The sequence below is a fragment of the Pistacia vera genome, unplaced genomic scaffold (genome assembly GCF_008641045.1).
Source record: "Pistacia vera cultivar Batoury unplaced genomic scaffold, PisVer_v2 Contig133, whole genome shotgun sequence".
In the NCBI taxonomy this organism is placed as follows: Eukaryota; Viridiplantae; Streptophyta; class Magnoliopsida; order Sapindales; family Anacardiaceae; genus Pistacia; species Pistacia vera.
Genome location: NW_022195391.1, coordinates 1,336,288 through 1,352,659, shown reverse-complemented (window position 1 = coordinate 1,352,659; position 16,372 = coordinate 1,336,288). Strand labels below are relative to the sequence as shown.

Sequence of the window (16,372 nt, the reverse complement as noted above, 5' to 3'; positions counted from 1 at the left end):
CTCCCACCCGGTTGTATGTGTTGGAGTATGGTTGTTTGCTGTTCTCTGATTTCCTACCAAGTAATTTACTTGCTCCGTTGATGAAGATGACGAAGCAAATGTTTCCCAACTTGATACTCGCTGCTCACATGGTTCCCTGCATAAAAATCACATGTTAGTTGTATGTTCTTGTAGCGAGTTCCTACATAGTTCCCAACTGTTTTTGAAGTGCAGTGAGTTGGGCTGAGATGGCTGTGAAGGCATCAACTTTATGAAAACCCGAAGATTTCCTTGTTGTTGCTCTCTCATTTGGTCTTTGATAGTTGTTGCTTGCCAAAACCTCAAGCAACTCATAGGCCTCTTCTGGTGTCTTATTCTACAAGGCCCCTTCTGAAGCTGCATCCACCATGGTTTGTACATTACTCATCAATCCATTGTAGAACGTTTGGACTTGAAGCCAAATTGGTAAACGATGGTGTGGGCATTTCCTCATTAACTCCTTGTATCTCTCCCAAGCCTCATACAATGACTCGGAATCATCTTGTAGAAATGATGTGATATCATTTCTCAATTTTGTTGACTTAGTTGGAGGAAAGAAATTAGTAAGGAATTTCTGTGCTAGATCATTCTAAGTTGTTATAGTTCCCGGTGGTAATGCCATTAACCACCCCTTGGCTTTATCTCCCAATGAGAATGGGAATAACCGCAGCCTAATAGCGTCATCCGACACTCCATTCGACTTGAAGGTGTCACAAATTTCCAAGAAATTTGCAATGTGCTGATTTAGATCTTCCTTCAAATCACCATTAAATCTAACTGACTGCTGGATCATCTGGATGATTGCCAGCTTGATCTCAAAGTTATTTGCTTGCACCGTAGGTCTAGTCATACTCGACCCACTACCATTCACTGTGGGAACTGAAAATTCCCTCAGTGTCCTGTTTTCTGGTTCAGCCATTTCAATAGCTATTTCTTCTACTTCTACAACTAAATCCTCTATTTCTCTTCTCTCTCTATTACGTCGTCTAACGGTTCTCTCAATCTCAGGATCAATAGGAACCACTGATTGACGTCTCGTTCTTCGCATAAACTGCAAAGACAGAATTGAAAGAAAATGAGATCACAAACCCACTGAAAATTAAAAACAAAAATAAAAACTCCAATCTAGCTAACTAAAGACAGACTCAATGTTAACTTAAAACAAATCCTCGGCAACGGCGCCAAAAACTTGATGCGTGTTTACTACAACATGCAATATGCAGCAAGTATACTAATCGCACAAGTAATATAATGCTGAGTGAGTATCGTTCCCACGAGGATTGTTAGCTAATCACTAAGTGTTCTACCGTTTTCAAGTTGGAGCAGCCGAAATCTTTTGGATAATTGGAAGCAATTTAACCTATTACTAAAAAAAAATTTCTAAACTGCAAATTAACTAAGAATGCGAGATGTAAAACACGTATAAAAATAAATTCAATTAAAACAAGGTTTTGACTTCATTCGGATTTTATGGGTTGAACCTAAAAATTATACTACATTCACATTCATATGCATTGGTTGTAAACCGAACTCACTAAGGTGTTAAAACTGTAACAATGCTGAAACTAGTACAATGCATGCATAATACAATAGAAAATGGGCCCAAAACTTTTCTTTTTATTATATGTAATAAGTCTTTTATACACAAAGCGCATCATTTACAAAACAAAAACAGGGGAAACAGTGTAGCTATTGCTCCTCGCTTGCCGACGCCCCTCTGACTGCATCATCACCTAGATCCTGCATCCACAAAGGAAAATAACGGGGTGAGCACAAAATAATGCTTAGTAAGTAAACCCTCTATCTGTTTATCCCCGTATGTATTTCTCTTAATTCTTTCCTCACACTTTTTGTTGTTTTTTACTAAACGTCATGGCCTCATCTTACCGGAGGTACGGTCGGGTGGCATTCACACAGCACCATCTCACTATTCATGACTATCAGGTGGAGTTGACACAGCACCAACCTGTTCTTACTGACTACCGAGTGGGGATCACGAAGCACCTACTCGGTTTTTGTAACTATCGGGTGGGGACCACAAAGCACCTACCCGTTCCTCATGACTTTCGGGTGACGATCACAAAACATTAACTCGTTCCTAATCACTGTCGGGTGATGATCATAAAGCATCAACCCATTTCTAATAACTAGTGGGTGATGATCACAAAGCGTCAACCCCTTTCTAATAACTAACCGGGTGATGATCACAAAGCATCAACCCATTTCTAATAACTATTCGGGTGATGATCATAAAGCATCAACCCGATTCTCATAACTGCCAGGTGATGATCACAAAGCATCAACTCATTTCTAATACTCTTCTCATTCACGCTACTCTAACACTTCTAATACTCTTCTCATTCACGCTACTCTAACACTTCTCATTCTCTTTACCCTTAGAGTAGTTGCATCCACAAAGTTCTCTACTCATAGAGCAAGCGCATACACAAAGTTTCCTACTCTTTCTTAGGTCACTTCTCAATGCACAATTAATGTCTATGGATGGTGCATCTCCATTAATGCTCTTATGAAATGCCAACATGCAATGTTGCAAGAATTAAGGTTCACTACTCATACTCAAACCTCTATTAGGCATTTCATCAAACAACTCAAGTGCATAACAAAACTCTACTATAACAATAATTCTATGTCTTTCTTTAATCATCCAAAATGGGGAGAAACTTCCTCACATAGCCATAGTTCCTGCAAAAGAAAGACACTTCCAAAAAGGATTTCTCAATATCCTTCAATTCCATCTCAAACTACCTTTCCAACCTACATCTCACTTCTTATACTTGAAATGTATGAACAATCACAAAGCAATAATAATCTCCATTTAAGACTCAATAACATGGTATATAACATGTATATAACATACATACATAATTGCTATTAAAAACCCTAATCAAGAAAATTCTCAAATCTCAGCTTGGGTTGGGATTTACTTACCTTGTTATGGAGAGATATCACCAGCTCTTCCTTTCTCTTGGTTTGCTTGACTTTTTCTCTACTCTTAGGATGCCTTAGATTAATTTTCTACCCTAAATCACTCCAAAAGCCCTCTAAAAATCCTTGAACAAAAGAAAGAGAATTTGAGAGGAAGTAAGAAAAGAGAGTGGCGATGGAGAAGAAGAATGAAGGGTTTGCAATGACTTAATTCCTTTTAATGAAATTTATGCACAAGCATTCCCATTTTGCCTTTACTCTTTCTTGGAAATTCCATTTATATCCTTTGATTCATTACAATCACACCCCTTTATCAACATATTCTCCATGAAAATTCCTTATATTTTACTCCCCACTTTTCCTACTAATTAGGGGTAGAATGGTCAAATTACCCTTAGGGAAGAAAATACCTAAAACTTAACAAACATTTTGGTTGGCACGTCGCCGCGGCGAGGAAGCTTCTGTCGCCGCGGCGAAACTGTCCAGCAGATTTCCGTGGCTTCAACACCTCTTCGCCGTGGCGAAGATTCTTCTTCGCCCCGGCGAAGCCTGGAACATTGAACTTCTTCTATTTCAACCAATTTCAGGGCAAGTATTCAACACACCACTCAATCAAAGGTCAACCAAACAATAATACTAATAAACCAACTCAAATAAGAGCAAAAGAAGAAACGTTAGCTACGTACCTCAAGTGGGGCGTTACATAAACATACCTTCTCAGGCTATGTTTCCTATTCTTCTTTTTTAACTTTCCGCACCCAAAAAATTGAAAGTTAACAATTCCAAACTCATTAAGCATAAGAATCCTACAATGATTTCATTAATTCTTGAATCTATCTCTAGCATCCAATACTATAATGGTGATTACTCGAGGAGCCTAACATGATTCATTTCTCAATCTCATCATGTTCATCACAAAAAGCATTAAAACTCAGAGCAAACACACAATCAAAGCATAATCATATGAACATAACATGATTAATAATTTAACCCATTAGAAATCCAAATTACAGTCAAAACCCTAACCCAAAACGGGTTAGTTCATAGCTAAATTAAACTACAAATAATAAAAACGATAATAATCAAGTTCAACATAATGCAAAGTAAGAGAAAGAACAAGAAATCTCCCCAAATGATGAATCCCTTGGTTCAAAATCCAATCTTCACCCTCAAATCGATCAATCTCTCACTACTAAAATCACAAACACTCCAAAAGTTGCTAACCCTAATTCCTGGACGACCCCCCTGGCAAAAAGGTTAAGTGTTTCTTTTTTACCTCGCCCTAAATTTCTTAGAAAAACTCGCACAAAGTAAAACTGTGCGTTTTACAAAACTGAAAATTACGATTGTCGCCGTAGCGAAGAAGAAATCTCGCCGCGGCGAAGAAAGAAACAGACTTGTTCGTGTCTGGCATACTTTGCCACGGCGAAGGACAAGTCTTCACCATAGTGAAGCTTGTTGAAAAGTTCTAAAATTACAGAACTGCCGATCTGCTTGCATCTTCGCTTGATTCTTCGATTCTCGGTGCTCTCTCTTTGGAATAAGCCTCATCGTGCTTTATCCTGCTTCAGAACTCTCATAACTTCTGAGTCAAAAACGTCCAATTTTATCCTTATTTGCTCAAAATGTCCATTTTAACCTGAAACACAAAATATAAAGAATTAAGCAACAATTCAGGTCAAAATGCACCAGAAAGTACCTGAAATCCGAACAAAAAGTCTAATGAAAACTGTATAATCCACAGATTATCAATCCTCAGGAGTGATGGCAATCTGGTCGTATCCTGAATACCCATCCAGGAAATAGTAATAGGCATGTCCTGCCAACCTCTCCAACATCTGATCAATGAAGGGTAGTGGAAAATGATCCTTCCTTCTCGCCTCATTCAATTTCCGGTAATCAATGCACACTCTCCAGCCCGTCACCGTCCTAGTTGGTATCAATTTATTACTATCATTCCTTACTACCATGATACCTCCCTTCTTCAGAACCACTTGTACCGGGCTCACCCATGGGATGTCGTAAATAGGATAGATAATCCCCGCATCTAAGAGTTTCACCACCTCCTTTCTCGCCACTTCCTTCATCGAAGGATTCAATCTTCGTTGTGGTTGCACCCTAGGCTTAATATCATCCTCCATGAGTATCTTATGCATTCAAAATGATGGCGAGATGCCTCTAATATCTGAAATAGTCCATCCAATTGCTAGTCTATGTTCCCTCAACACCCTAATCAACCGCTCTTCCTCCAATTTACTCAAACCTGAACTAATGATCACCGGGAAGGTTTCTAAGTCCCCAAGATATACATATTTGAGGTGGGAAGGTAAAGTTTTCAACTCAAGCTTTGAAGGTTCTTCGTTTTTTTCCTTTTCCTTCTCTTTTTCAAAATCAGACTCCTCAAATTCTAGATCTTGACTCTCATCAATCGGTTGAAGTGCTTCTAACAACCTAGCACATTCATCACTAGCCGACTCATCTACCTCTACTATTTTTGATTTGGCTATACACGCTTCTAGAGGTAATAGTGGGGTGTTTTCTTCAATAGATTCTACAACCAATTTATCCACCACATCGACACTAAAGCATGAATCCGATTCGGATGGAAACTTCATTGCCTCAAAGACATTGAAAGTCACTGTTTCATCTTGAACTCTCAATAGTAACTTTCCTTCTTGCACATCAATAAGTGCTCTCCTCGTGGCCAAGAATGGTCGGCCCAAAATAAGAGGAATTTCCTTATCCTCTTCCATATCCAGAACAACAAAATTAGCCGAAAAAATTATCTTATCCACCTTCACCAACACATCTTCCACTATCCCCCTCATATGTTTTACGGACCTATCCGCTAGTTGCAACGACATGGTCGTTGGCTTTACTTCACCAATTCCCAGTCTCTTGAAAACAGAAAAGGGCATTAAATTAATACTAGCACCTAAATCACATAAAACACGATCAAAAGTAATAATGCAAGGAATAGTAAAACTCCCTGGATCTTTGAGCTTCGGTGGTAACTTCTTCTGGAGAATGTCACTACACTCCTCCGTAAGCATCACCGTTTCCTCATCTTCTAACTTCCTTTTGTTCGATAGGATTTCCTTAAGGAACTTCGCGTAGGTCGGCATCTGCTGCAATGCATCTACAAAAGGAATGTTAATATGCAATTTTTTAAATATTTCAATAAATTTTGAAAACTGCTTATCCTAATACTTTTCTTCAGTCTCTGAGGAAAAGGCATGGGTGGGGTGTGATGTGACAACTCTGGTGGTATCTCGGGGAATGGCAATTTCTCCTTCTTCTTTTGCCTTTCATCATTCTTCTTGTTCTCTTCCTCCAAACCGCTTGGTTTCTCATCAACTACAATCTCTTCATCAACTTCCTTTTCAGATTCTTCCTTTCCAGCTTGTTGAACTTCTTCCAAAACTATCCCACTCCTCAAAATTATGGCATTTGCTTACTCACGTGGGTTAGTCACTATGTTGCTTGGTAAGGAACCCTACGGTCTCTCATTTAGCTTCTCGGCCAATTGGCCTATCTGTACCTTAAGATTCTGAATGGATGCCCCTTGATTTCTGAAATTCGTCCTCGTCTCATTCATAAAACCCGTGGTCTCCTGCATGAATTTCCCAAACATGTCCTCCAACTTTGTCACTCTTGGATCTTCCGGTTGATTATTCACCCCTGGTTGGTTATTTTGCAATGTCCTTTGGTTCCATTGATTATTTTGCTGGTTTTGATTGCCCCAAGCTAGATTTGGATGATTTCTCTACCCCGGATTATATGTGTTGGAGTACGGGTTGTTTGGTTGCCTCTGATTTCCTGCCAAGTAGTTCACTTGCTCCGATGATGAAGATGACGAAGCAAATGTGTTCCCCACTTGACACTCGCTGTTCACATGGTTCCCTGCACAAAAATCACAAGTTAGTTAAAGTGCTTGAATATAATTTACCTGCATACTTCCCAACTGTTTCTGAAGTGTTGTGAGTTGGGTTGAGATGGTTGTGAAGGCATCAACTTAATGAAGACCCATAGATTTTCTTGAAATCACTCTCTCATTTGGTCTTTGATAGTTGTTGCTTGCTAAAACCTCAGGCAACTCATAAGCCTCCTTTGGTGTCTTATTCTGCAAGGCTCCTCCTGATGCTGCATCCACCATGGTTTGCACGTTACCCATCAGTCCATTGTAGAATGTTTGGACTTGAAGCCAAATTGGCAACCCATGGTGTGGACATTTCCTCATCAATTCCTTGTACCTCTCCAAGCCTCATACAATGACTTGGATTCATCTTGTAGAAATGATGTGATATCATTTCTCAGTTTTGCTGATTTTGCTGGAGGAAAGAACTTGGTCAGGAACTTCTGTGTGAGATCATTCCATGTTGTGATAGTTCCCGATGGCAGTGCCATTAACCACCCCTTTGCTTTATCCCCCAATGAGAATGGGAATAACCTCAACCTAATGGCGTCATCTGACACTCTACTCGAATTGAAGGTGTCACAAATTTCCAAGAAGTTCGCAATATGCTGATTCGGATCTTCCTTCAAATCACCATTAAACCTTACCGACTACTGGATCATCTGGATGATTACTGGCTTTATTTCAAATGTGTTGGCTTGGACCACTGGTCTCGTAATGCTTGAACCACTGCCATTAACCGTGGGAACTGAGAATTCCCTTAGTGTCTTGTTTTCTGGTTCTACCATTTCAACAGCTATTTCTTCCGTTTCAACCACTGTATCCTCTCTTTCTCTTCTCTCTCTGTTAAGTCGTCTGGCGGTTCTCTCAATCTCAAGATCAACAAGAACCACTAGCTAACGTCTTGCTCTTTGCATAAACTGCACAAAATAAATGAAAGAAAGTGAGATCACAAACCAACTGAAAATTGAAAACAAAAATTAAAACTCCAATCTAGCTAACTATAGAAAAACTCAATGTTAACTTAAAACTCAATCCTCAGCAATGGTGCCAAAAACTTGATGTGTGTTTCTTACAACATGCAAATGTAGCAAGTATATTAGTCGCACAAGTAATAGAATGATGAGTGAGTATCGTTCCCACGAGGATTGTTGCTAAGCACTAAGTTTTCTACCGTTTTCAAGTTGAAGCAATCAAATTCTTTTGGATTTAAGGGAGCAATTTAAACTATAACTAAAACAAAATTTTATTAAAATAAAAGTAAACTATGAAAGCAAGATTTAAAATATGGATAAAATCAATTCAAACAAATGGGTAGGGTTTTGACTTCATTCGGACTCTATGCGTTCTTTCTAAAGAATTAATCTAAATTCATATTCACATGCATTGATTGTAAATCTAACTCTCTAAAGTGTCAAACACACACCTTCTCAGGCTATGTTTTCCTACTCTTCCCTATTAACCTTCCACATCCAACAAATTAAAGGTTAATAAATCTAAGCTCATTAAGCACAAGAATCCTAGATTGATTTCATTGGTTCTTGAATCTATCTCTAGCATTCAATACTACAATGGTGATTATCCAAGAAGCATAACATGATTCATTTCTCAATCTCATCATGTTCATCACATATAAACAGTAAATTCAGAGTAATCACAGAATCAAAGCAAAATCATATGAAAAGAAAAACAATCTATTACTTAACCCATGAAATTCCGAATTACAATCAAAACCCTAACCCAAAATAGGTTAGTTCATGGCTGAATCAACAATACAAACAAAAGAAACGAAAATACCAAAATTCAACATAATGCAAACAAGAGAAAAGACAAGAAATCTCCCCAAATGACGAATCCACTGGTTTAACTCGAATCTTCCCCTTTTTAAATCTAAGTTCGCCCAAAAATGAATCTAAGAAAATGTAAATAGCTCCAAACCCTACTCCAAGACGAACCCCTGGCAAAAAGACTAAGTTTTTCTTTTATACCTCGCCCAAAATCCTAAAAAAACATGTGCGTTTTACAAAAACTGGAAAATGCAGACTTTGCCGCGGCGAATAAGGAATCTCGCTGCGGCGATAAAAGAAGCTGAATCTGGTGCGTGGCTGGCTCATTTCGCTGCGGCAAAGAACAACCTTCGCTGCGGCGAAGCTTCCTAAAGAATTCTAAAATTATGGAATTGCTTTCCGCTTGCTTCTTTGCTTGAATCTTCGGTGCTTGGGAACAAGCTTCATCGTGCTTGACTCTGCTTCAGAACTCTCCCAACTTCTGAGATCCGCCTGCTTTTGAGTCCAGAAACTCCAAATATGTCTTTATTCGCTCAAAATGTCCATTTTAACCTGAAACACGAAATGTAAGAAATTAAGTAGCAATTCAGGCATAAATGAACTAAGAAGTATCTAAAATCCGGCCTAAAAGCTTAAATAAATTTGTATAATCCTCGGATTATCACGTACTCGTCAAGTCCCTAATAGCCGAGTAGCACCTTGACTACCTCAGCCAAGTGTTCGCCGTCCTAAGGAAGTATAACATGAAGCTGAATCCAACCAAATGCTCGTTTGGTGTCTCGTAAGGTAAATTCTTGGGATACATGGTGACTCAGCGAGGGATAGAAGCCAACCCGACCAGATCAGAGTGATCCTCAATATACCATCTCCAACTTGCATCAAAGACATCCAGCGCCTCGCAAGACGAGTAGCCGCCTTGAGCCGCTTCATCTCTAGATCCGTTGACTCAAGAAATCCAAGAAGTTCGAGTAGACCCCTTCCTGCGAGGAAGCCTTGCAACAACTGAAGAGATACCTAACCTCCCCTCTGCTCCTTTCCAAACTTGTGGATGGGGAGAAGCTTTACACCTATCTGGCGGTCTCGGAGACAGCAATCTCGGCAATGTTAGTTCGAAAAGATGATACGAATTAGCTACCGGTTTACTATGTAAGCAAGTCACTCCTCGACACGGAAACACGATACAGTCAGCTGGAGAAACTGGCCCTTGTCCTCATTCATGCATCTAAGAAGCTCAAACCATACTTCCAGTGCCACTCCATAGTCGTACTCACCTCTTTTCCACTCAAGAAGATACTGCACAAACCAAAGCTATCAGGCCGACTCACGCAATAGATGGTAGAGCTTAGTGAGTACGACATATCTTTCCAGCCACGTACTGCGGTCAAGTCCCAAGCACTGGCAGACTTCATCGCTGATTTCACCCCGAGCACCATCGTCCAAGCAGAAATAGAGTTGTTATGTATGAACAGTGGGTTGCCTTCTAAGTGGACTCTCTCAATAGATGGCTTAAGCAATGTGAATGGAAGCGAGCTCTGGCTAGTACTAACTACACCAAAGGGAGATGTCATCTAGCGGGCCATCCGATGTGGTTTCAAGTGCACGAACAACAAAGCTGAATATGAGACTCTCATCGCTGGACTTTCCCTAGCCAAAGAAATCGGAGCAAGGAGACTAGAGGTGAAGTCCAACTCCCAACTCTTGGTCAACCAGCTGCAAGGCACTTACCAAGCACGCGACTCGAAGATGACGGCCTACTTGAACCTAGTCAAAGAATTGCAAACCCAATTCGAAGAATTCTCCATCACCCATGTACTAAGAGCGGAGAACTCTCATGCCGACGCCCTTGCTAACCTCGGCTTAGTGCTTTAATGTTCTTCCCAGTCATCCATCCCTCTGTTATTCCTGCAATGGCCAGCCAACTGGAAGGAACAACCAACAAACAAGTCGCTCGAGGAAGCAATGGACATCGAACTAGCCGACTGCTAGATGACCCCGATAGTGAAGTACTTGGAACACAACGAGCTCCCGGCTGACAAAAACGAAGCGCGTCAGGTTCACCATATATGAGGGCCAACTTCTTAGGAAATCATTCTCTGGTCTTTACCTAAAGTGCACAAGCCCAGAAGAGGCCAAACACATTCTCACCAAACTCTATGAAGGTGAATGTGGAAACCATGCAAGGAGACGTAGCCTTGCACATCGGGTGATCACCGCTGGATACTATTGGCCAACCATACGCACTGATTCGGCTGCTTATGTTAAGAAGTGTGACAGTTGTCAGAGGTTCGCTCATGTCTCACACCTCCTACCCAAGCGACTCTATTCTATCCTCACATCTTGGCCCTTTATGAAGTGGGGAATTGACATAGTGGGAAAGCTGTCGACCGCGCCCGGGCAACGAGTCTTCCTGTTGGCTATGACAGATTACTTCACTAAGTGGATCGAAGCTAAAGCTTTCGCACAAGTCAGAGACTGAGAGGTAAAAGCTTTTATCTGGAAACATGTCATCTGTAGGTTCAGGATACCGAAGGAAATCGTCACCGACAATGGATCCCAATTTATCAGTTCCAGCTTCAGGGATTTTTGCGACATGTGAGGGATCAAGCTAAGCTTCTCTACCCCCTGCAACCCCCAGTTGAACAGCCAGGCTAAGTCATCGAATAAAACCATCATGCAGACCTTGAAAAAACGATTGCAGAAAGTGAAGGGTGCATGGGCAGATGAGCTACCCAGAGTCTTTTGGTCCTATTGAACTACAGCTTGCTCGTTAACAGGCGAGACCCCCTTCTCCCTCACATACGGTTCTAAAGCAGTCATCTCGGCTGAAGTATCAGTTCCGTCCACCAAGCTCCAATGGGCGGACGAGAAAACCAACAAGTAGAACCTTTGCCAGACCTTGGACACCGTCGATGAGCTACGTGAGCGGGCTACCATCCGCAACGTAGTCTATCAGCAACAGCCACCCGACACTACAACTACAACTACAACGTTAGGATTAGAACTTTCAAAATATTTGACTTCATCTTCTGCAAGGTCTTTCAAAACACTAAGGAGATCAACTCTGGCAAACTCGGCCCTACTTAGGAAGGTCCCTACAAGATCACCAAAGAAGCGGGGAAGGGCACCTACCGACTCCAAACTCCCGAAGGCAATGACATCAGCAACAGTTGGAATGCAGTCCACCTCAAACGCTACTACGTCTAGGTGAACTCATTCATCCACATGTTTGTTTTTTCTTTTTGTTTTTATTTAAAAAAGATGAGTGGTCCTATCCACCTCCCCATAGACAGTTGGCCTTATGGCCCGAATTTAATGAAGTATTATTCAGAAATTTACATCTTCGAATTGACCCTGCTCGACCAAATGATTTTTACACCTTCAGATTGACCCTGCTCGATCCACGGATTTACACCTTTGGATCGGCCCTGCTGGATCCATGGATTTACACCTTCGGATCGGCCTTGCTCGATCCACAGATTTACACCTTCGGATCGACCATACTCGATCCACATATTTACACCTTGGGATACGCCTTACCCGATCCATGGATTTACACCTTCGGATCAGCCTTACTCGATCCACAAATTTACATCTTTGGATCGACTCTGCTCGACCAAATGATTTTTACACCTTCGGATCGGCCCTGCCCGATCCATGGATTTACACATTCGGATCGACCCTACTCGATCTATGGATTTACACATTTGGATCGACCCTGCTCAATTCACGGATTTACACCTTTGGATCGACCCTGCTCAATTCACGGATTTACACCTATGGATTTACACCTGCGGATTGACCCTGCTCGATTCACAAATTTACACCTTCAGATCGGCCCTGCCCGATTCACGGATCTACGCCTTCGATCGGCCTTGCCCGATCCATGAAGCTACATATTCAGTCAACTAGACCGATTGAAGGGTTTTTACACCTCAAAATCGACAAGTCATCGACCCAACCCAATAGAGAGTCTACACGACTCAGCCACTGGGTTGCACCAAAATCATAACACAAGTATACGGTTCAACCCCTAGCGCATATACGAACAAAAAAACAATCAACAAATCGTTCACCCATTAGGAGAAGCATCAAAAATAGAATTGCATGCACCATATAGAAGAAGCCTCAGGCAACTAAGTTCAAAGTACAATGAAAGGCACACACGCCAAGAAAGGGCATCGCAGGCCCCAAAATACATGAGCAAAAGAAAAATAAAGCTAAGTCTCATTGGTGCAAGCCGTCTCACCCATCTCTGACACAGTCACCCTATCGCCAGCACTAGCGCCTGCCTTTGCAGCTATGTTGCTCACATCCTTAGTAACGGATGGCCCCAGATGGCTAGCAAAATCAAGCACCTGCTCATTAATCTGCTCTTTCGTATGACCAGCTCCCTCCTCTAGCATCTCCTACATGAGCTAGATGTCCTCATCTGGGTTCCAATGAGAGGTGTTCCTGGCCTTGTACTCAAGCATGAGCTCTCCTCGGGCCTTAATAATGGCATCATTAGCAATGGTAAGGCACTGCTCCTTGAGGGACTCAACCTCTGCAGTCTTCTCGGCCAACTCTCTCCTCAAGCTCTCCAACTCATCCTCGGCTTGCTTCAGGCGCTGCTGGCTCTTGTGCTCGACCTTTTGCGCTGTCGCCTCTCTCTGGTGCAAAATGGCATTCGTCTTGGACACATCCTGTATCCTTTTCTCCTACGCCACTATGGACTTCCTCAGATGTAGACTACTTATGAAGGCCTGCATAACAAAACAATTTCATCAGTATACAACCACGACGAACATAATAAAAAAAACTCCTGCCCTACCTGGAAAGCACGGGATACCCCTCAGTCGACAGTTGTAGCCGTGCCCATTTGATTTAAACGGGTCTTGTCCGTCAGGAACAAGAAAGAGTCAGCCAACTTGCTCATGGAAGCCACGTCAGAATAGGTCGACGCGGAAGCCGGAATCTTAAAGGTGATCATCTCAGTCTCTTCATCCAAGACCGCTGTCTAGGATGACACGGCTCCGGCTATAGGCTGACGACTCGAGGGAGTTGTGACCACGTCTCCTGCTTTTCTAACCTCTCTGGCCGAGGATTCCCTCTTCCTTTTTTCTCGATGCCTGGTGACATACTCGCTCGCACTGGGGACGATCAGCTTCTTCATCAATCTTTTTGCAAGCGCAAACTCTCCAACGGTTAGTGGGTTCAACCTGGACTTACCATAAGTGGTATGATTGCAGTAGCGAGTCAGAAGCACATCCTAAGTTTGCTTCAACGAAGGGAAGGGGGTACCTCGTTGAATCGCTCTTACTCCGGCCTAGAGATGGCTGGTCCTGAGGTTGGCCTCCTCCAACACCACTCGCCAATCCCTCTGTGCCTTGGGAATGGCTAGAGCCTTCTGGGTCTGCATGTCCAAGCCGTCTTCGCTCTGCCCAGCCCGATTGAACTCAAGCTCTGCAAAGAAGAAACACAATAAGGTTTAGTAATCAAAATACAAAAAAAAAAAAAAAAAAAAAAAGACAAGGTTTCTCACGAGTGGCTCGCCAAGTGCTCGGAATATCTCCCTGGCCTCTCTCCCCAAAGACCGTCTCACCCCTCACAAAGAAGTACCGATCCTTCCAATTCTTGTCACTTGACCGTAAGTCGGTCACCAGGTGAGACTGATCATGCTTGAGGTTGATCAGATATTGACCATTTTCCTTGTCGTTTTCCTTCAAGAAATACGAATAAAGCAGCTCGTGCAGCCTAAACATAACCTGATTCCACACATAAAGGTCCTCCAGTGCCATCAGCAACCTCCAACTATTCGGCATTGGGGCAATCATGAAGTGATTCAACACCTTCCAGACGAGACAAGGTAAGGGAAACCTCAGCCCATCGTGAAACCACTTCTCGTAAACACTCACCCAGCCTTTTACCTCCCAGTCGACCTGATCGTACGATCATGGCACCCTGATCTCTATCAAATCTGGAATGTGATACATTGTCCGGAGCCACCACACATCATTATCTTTAAGCACAAGCAGATAATCCCTGCTTAGAATCCCACTGCCCTATGCTCGTCCTCAAAGCCACTACTGGATGAGGCTGGACTACCAATTCCTTTGGAGTCATCCCCACTCCCCCCTTTGCCTGCCTGAACCACTCGGATTAGCAACACTCATCCCTAGGGCAGCTATGTTCACACCGATCAGAATACTTGTCGGAACGCCCCCTTCGGGCATCATCACCATAGCTGGGACACGTTCGTACTCATTCCTAACATCTACTCCAACCCCACTCGAACCACTCGACTCAGATCCAGACATTACAGCTTATCCGTTCCTCCCAACCAACTAACCTGTTTGAGCCCACAAGCTTAATTTCTAAAACCAAGATCATTATTCGACCCTTGCATCGACCGACCCAATTACCTGAAGTAAACATTCTAATCATAGCTCGACCTTCCCCACCAACCGACTCTAATCACTACTCACCCTTAGCCACCGATCGACCTATTATAGTTTACAACCTACCTGCTAATCCAAGATCACCATTTGCATTGACCAACTGATCGCCTGCCCCAGAATACTTACCCCAACTTCTATGATCGACTCAGTTAGTGGTAACCAGGCATCAACTTAAATTTTAACCACCCAATCTGGATACTAGACTAACCTTGTAATACTAATTTTACTCCCCAACTAAATCTTGTGCCCAACTCAGTTAGGTTGACTGAGTCGAGCCGAGTGGAAAGGGTATGTAACCTCGACTCATCCTCCACCCTACCCAAACCTCCCAAAGAACTCGATTGCCGGCAAAAGACATTGTTACGTTCCCCTTCAACCATGGAATCGAACCCTTTTCAAAAACAAAACATAAAACTCCCAAATCTGTTGTTTTAACCCTTGCCAAACGTGGAATTGAACCCTTTTAAAAACAAAACACACTTTTCCAAATCTTTCTACTTTAACCCTGGCCAAACCAAACCAAACCAAATCCTATTCCAAATCTCCCAAAAACTCTACATAAACGTCTACAAGCACAAAAGAAACAAAAAGACGGCGCGAAAATAGCGTGTTTACCATGAAAAAAGCTGAAATCTACAGAAAAAACCCACCGTCACTGAAGAAAACTCGAAACGAAGAAGAAAACAAACTGGACCGGAGACAAACCCAAAATAAAGATGAACAGTCACGTTTTCCTTTTTGTGGACGAATCCTGATAGGGTAGGACATGTGGCAGTCCCCCATTGGGTAGGGGACAGAGCGACTTTTCGTTTTCTCACCCAAAGCAAAAATGAAATCACCACCGTACACGTGGAAGAGATCTATGCCACCTAGAAATTTCAAAACCGTACAAGCTACGTAGAACCGTCCTTCCTACACGATCGAGTCAGCACATTGCAACATGCCGACTCCCGCAACGAAGTCGACACTCTTCCATGCTTCACATGTCTAGGAGATCCTTCCAGCCGGGGCGACTAGTCTGGAACAGTCTAGCATACCTTCTGCCTTGAGACGAGTGAGAAAAGAGAGGTCCTAGCTATTCGGTCCCCTGTATCAGGCGAGCGGTTCTTCAAGGATTTGCAAGCATTCGCACAACCCATGGCTTGGATCAGACCGCTCAGCCCGAGGTTCCACACGAACGTTGGGCCTAGTGTAACCCATTTGGCCTAAGGGCACTTAGTAAGGATAGCCCCGAAGGATCAACCGAGTATCCTCCATTCGGTCAATCA

General features: G+C 42.5%; 2 non-coding genes across 2 annotated transcripts; both read left to right on the top strand.

The window, feature by feature from the left end:
- Positions 1–446: 446 nt before the first annotated feature.
- Positions 447–553, top strand: LOC116122376. The gene has a single exon (XR_004126888.1). It is a non-coding gene; the product is annotated as a small nucleolar RNA R71 (small nucleolar RNA).
- Positions 554–7,178: 6,625 nt separating this feature from the next.
- Positions 7,179–7,284, top strand: LOC116122377. The gene has a single exon (XR_004126889.1). It is a non-coding gene; the product is annotated as a small nucleolar RNA R71 (small nucleolar RNA).
- Positions 7,285–16,372: the final 9,088 nt, after the last annotated feature.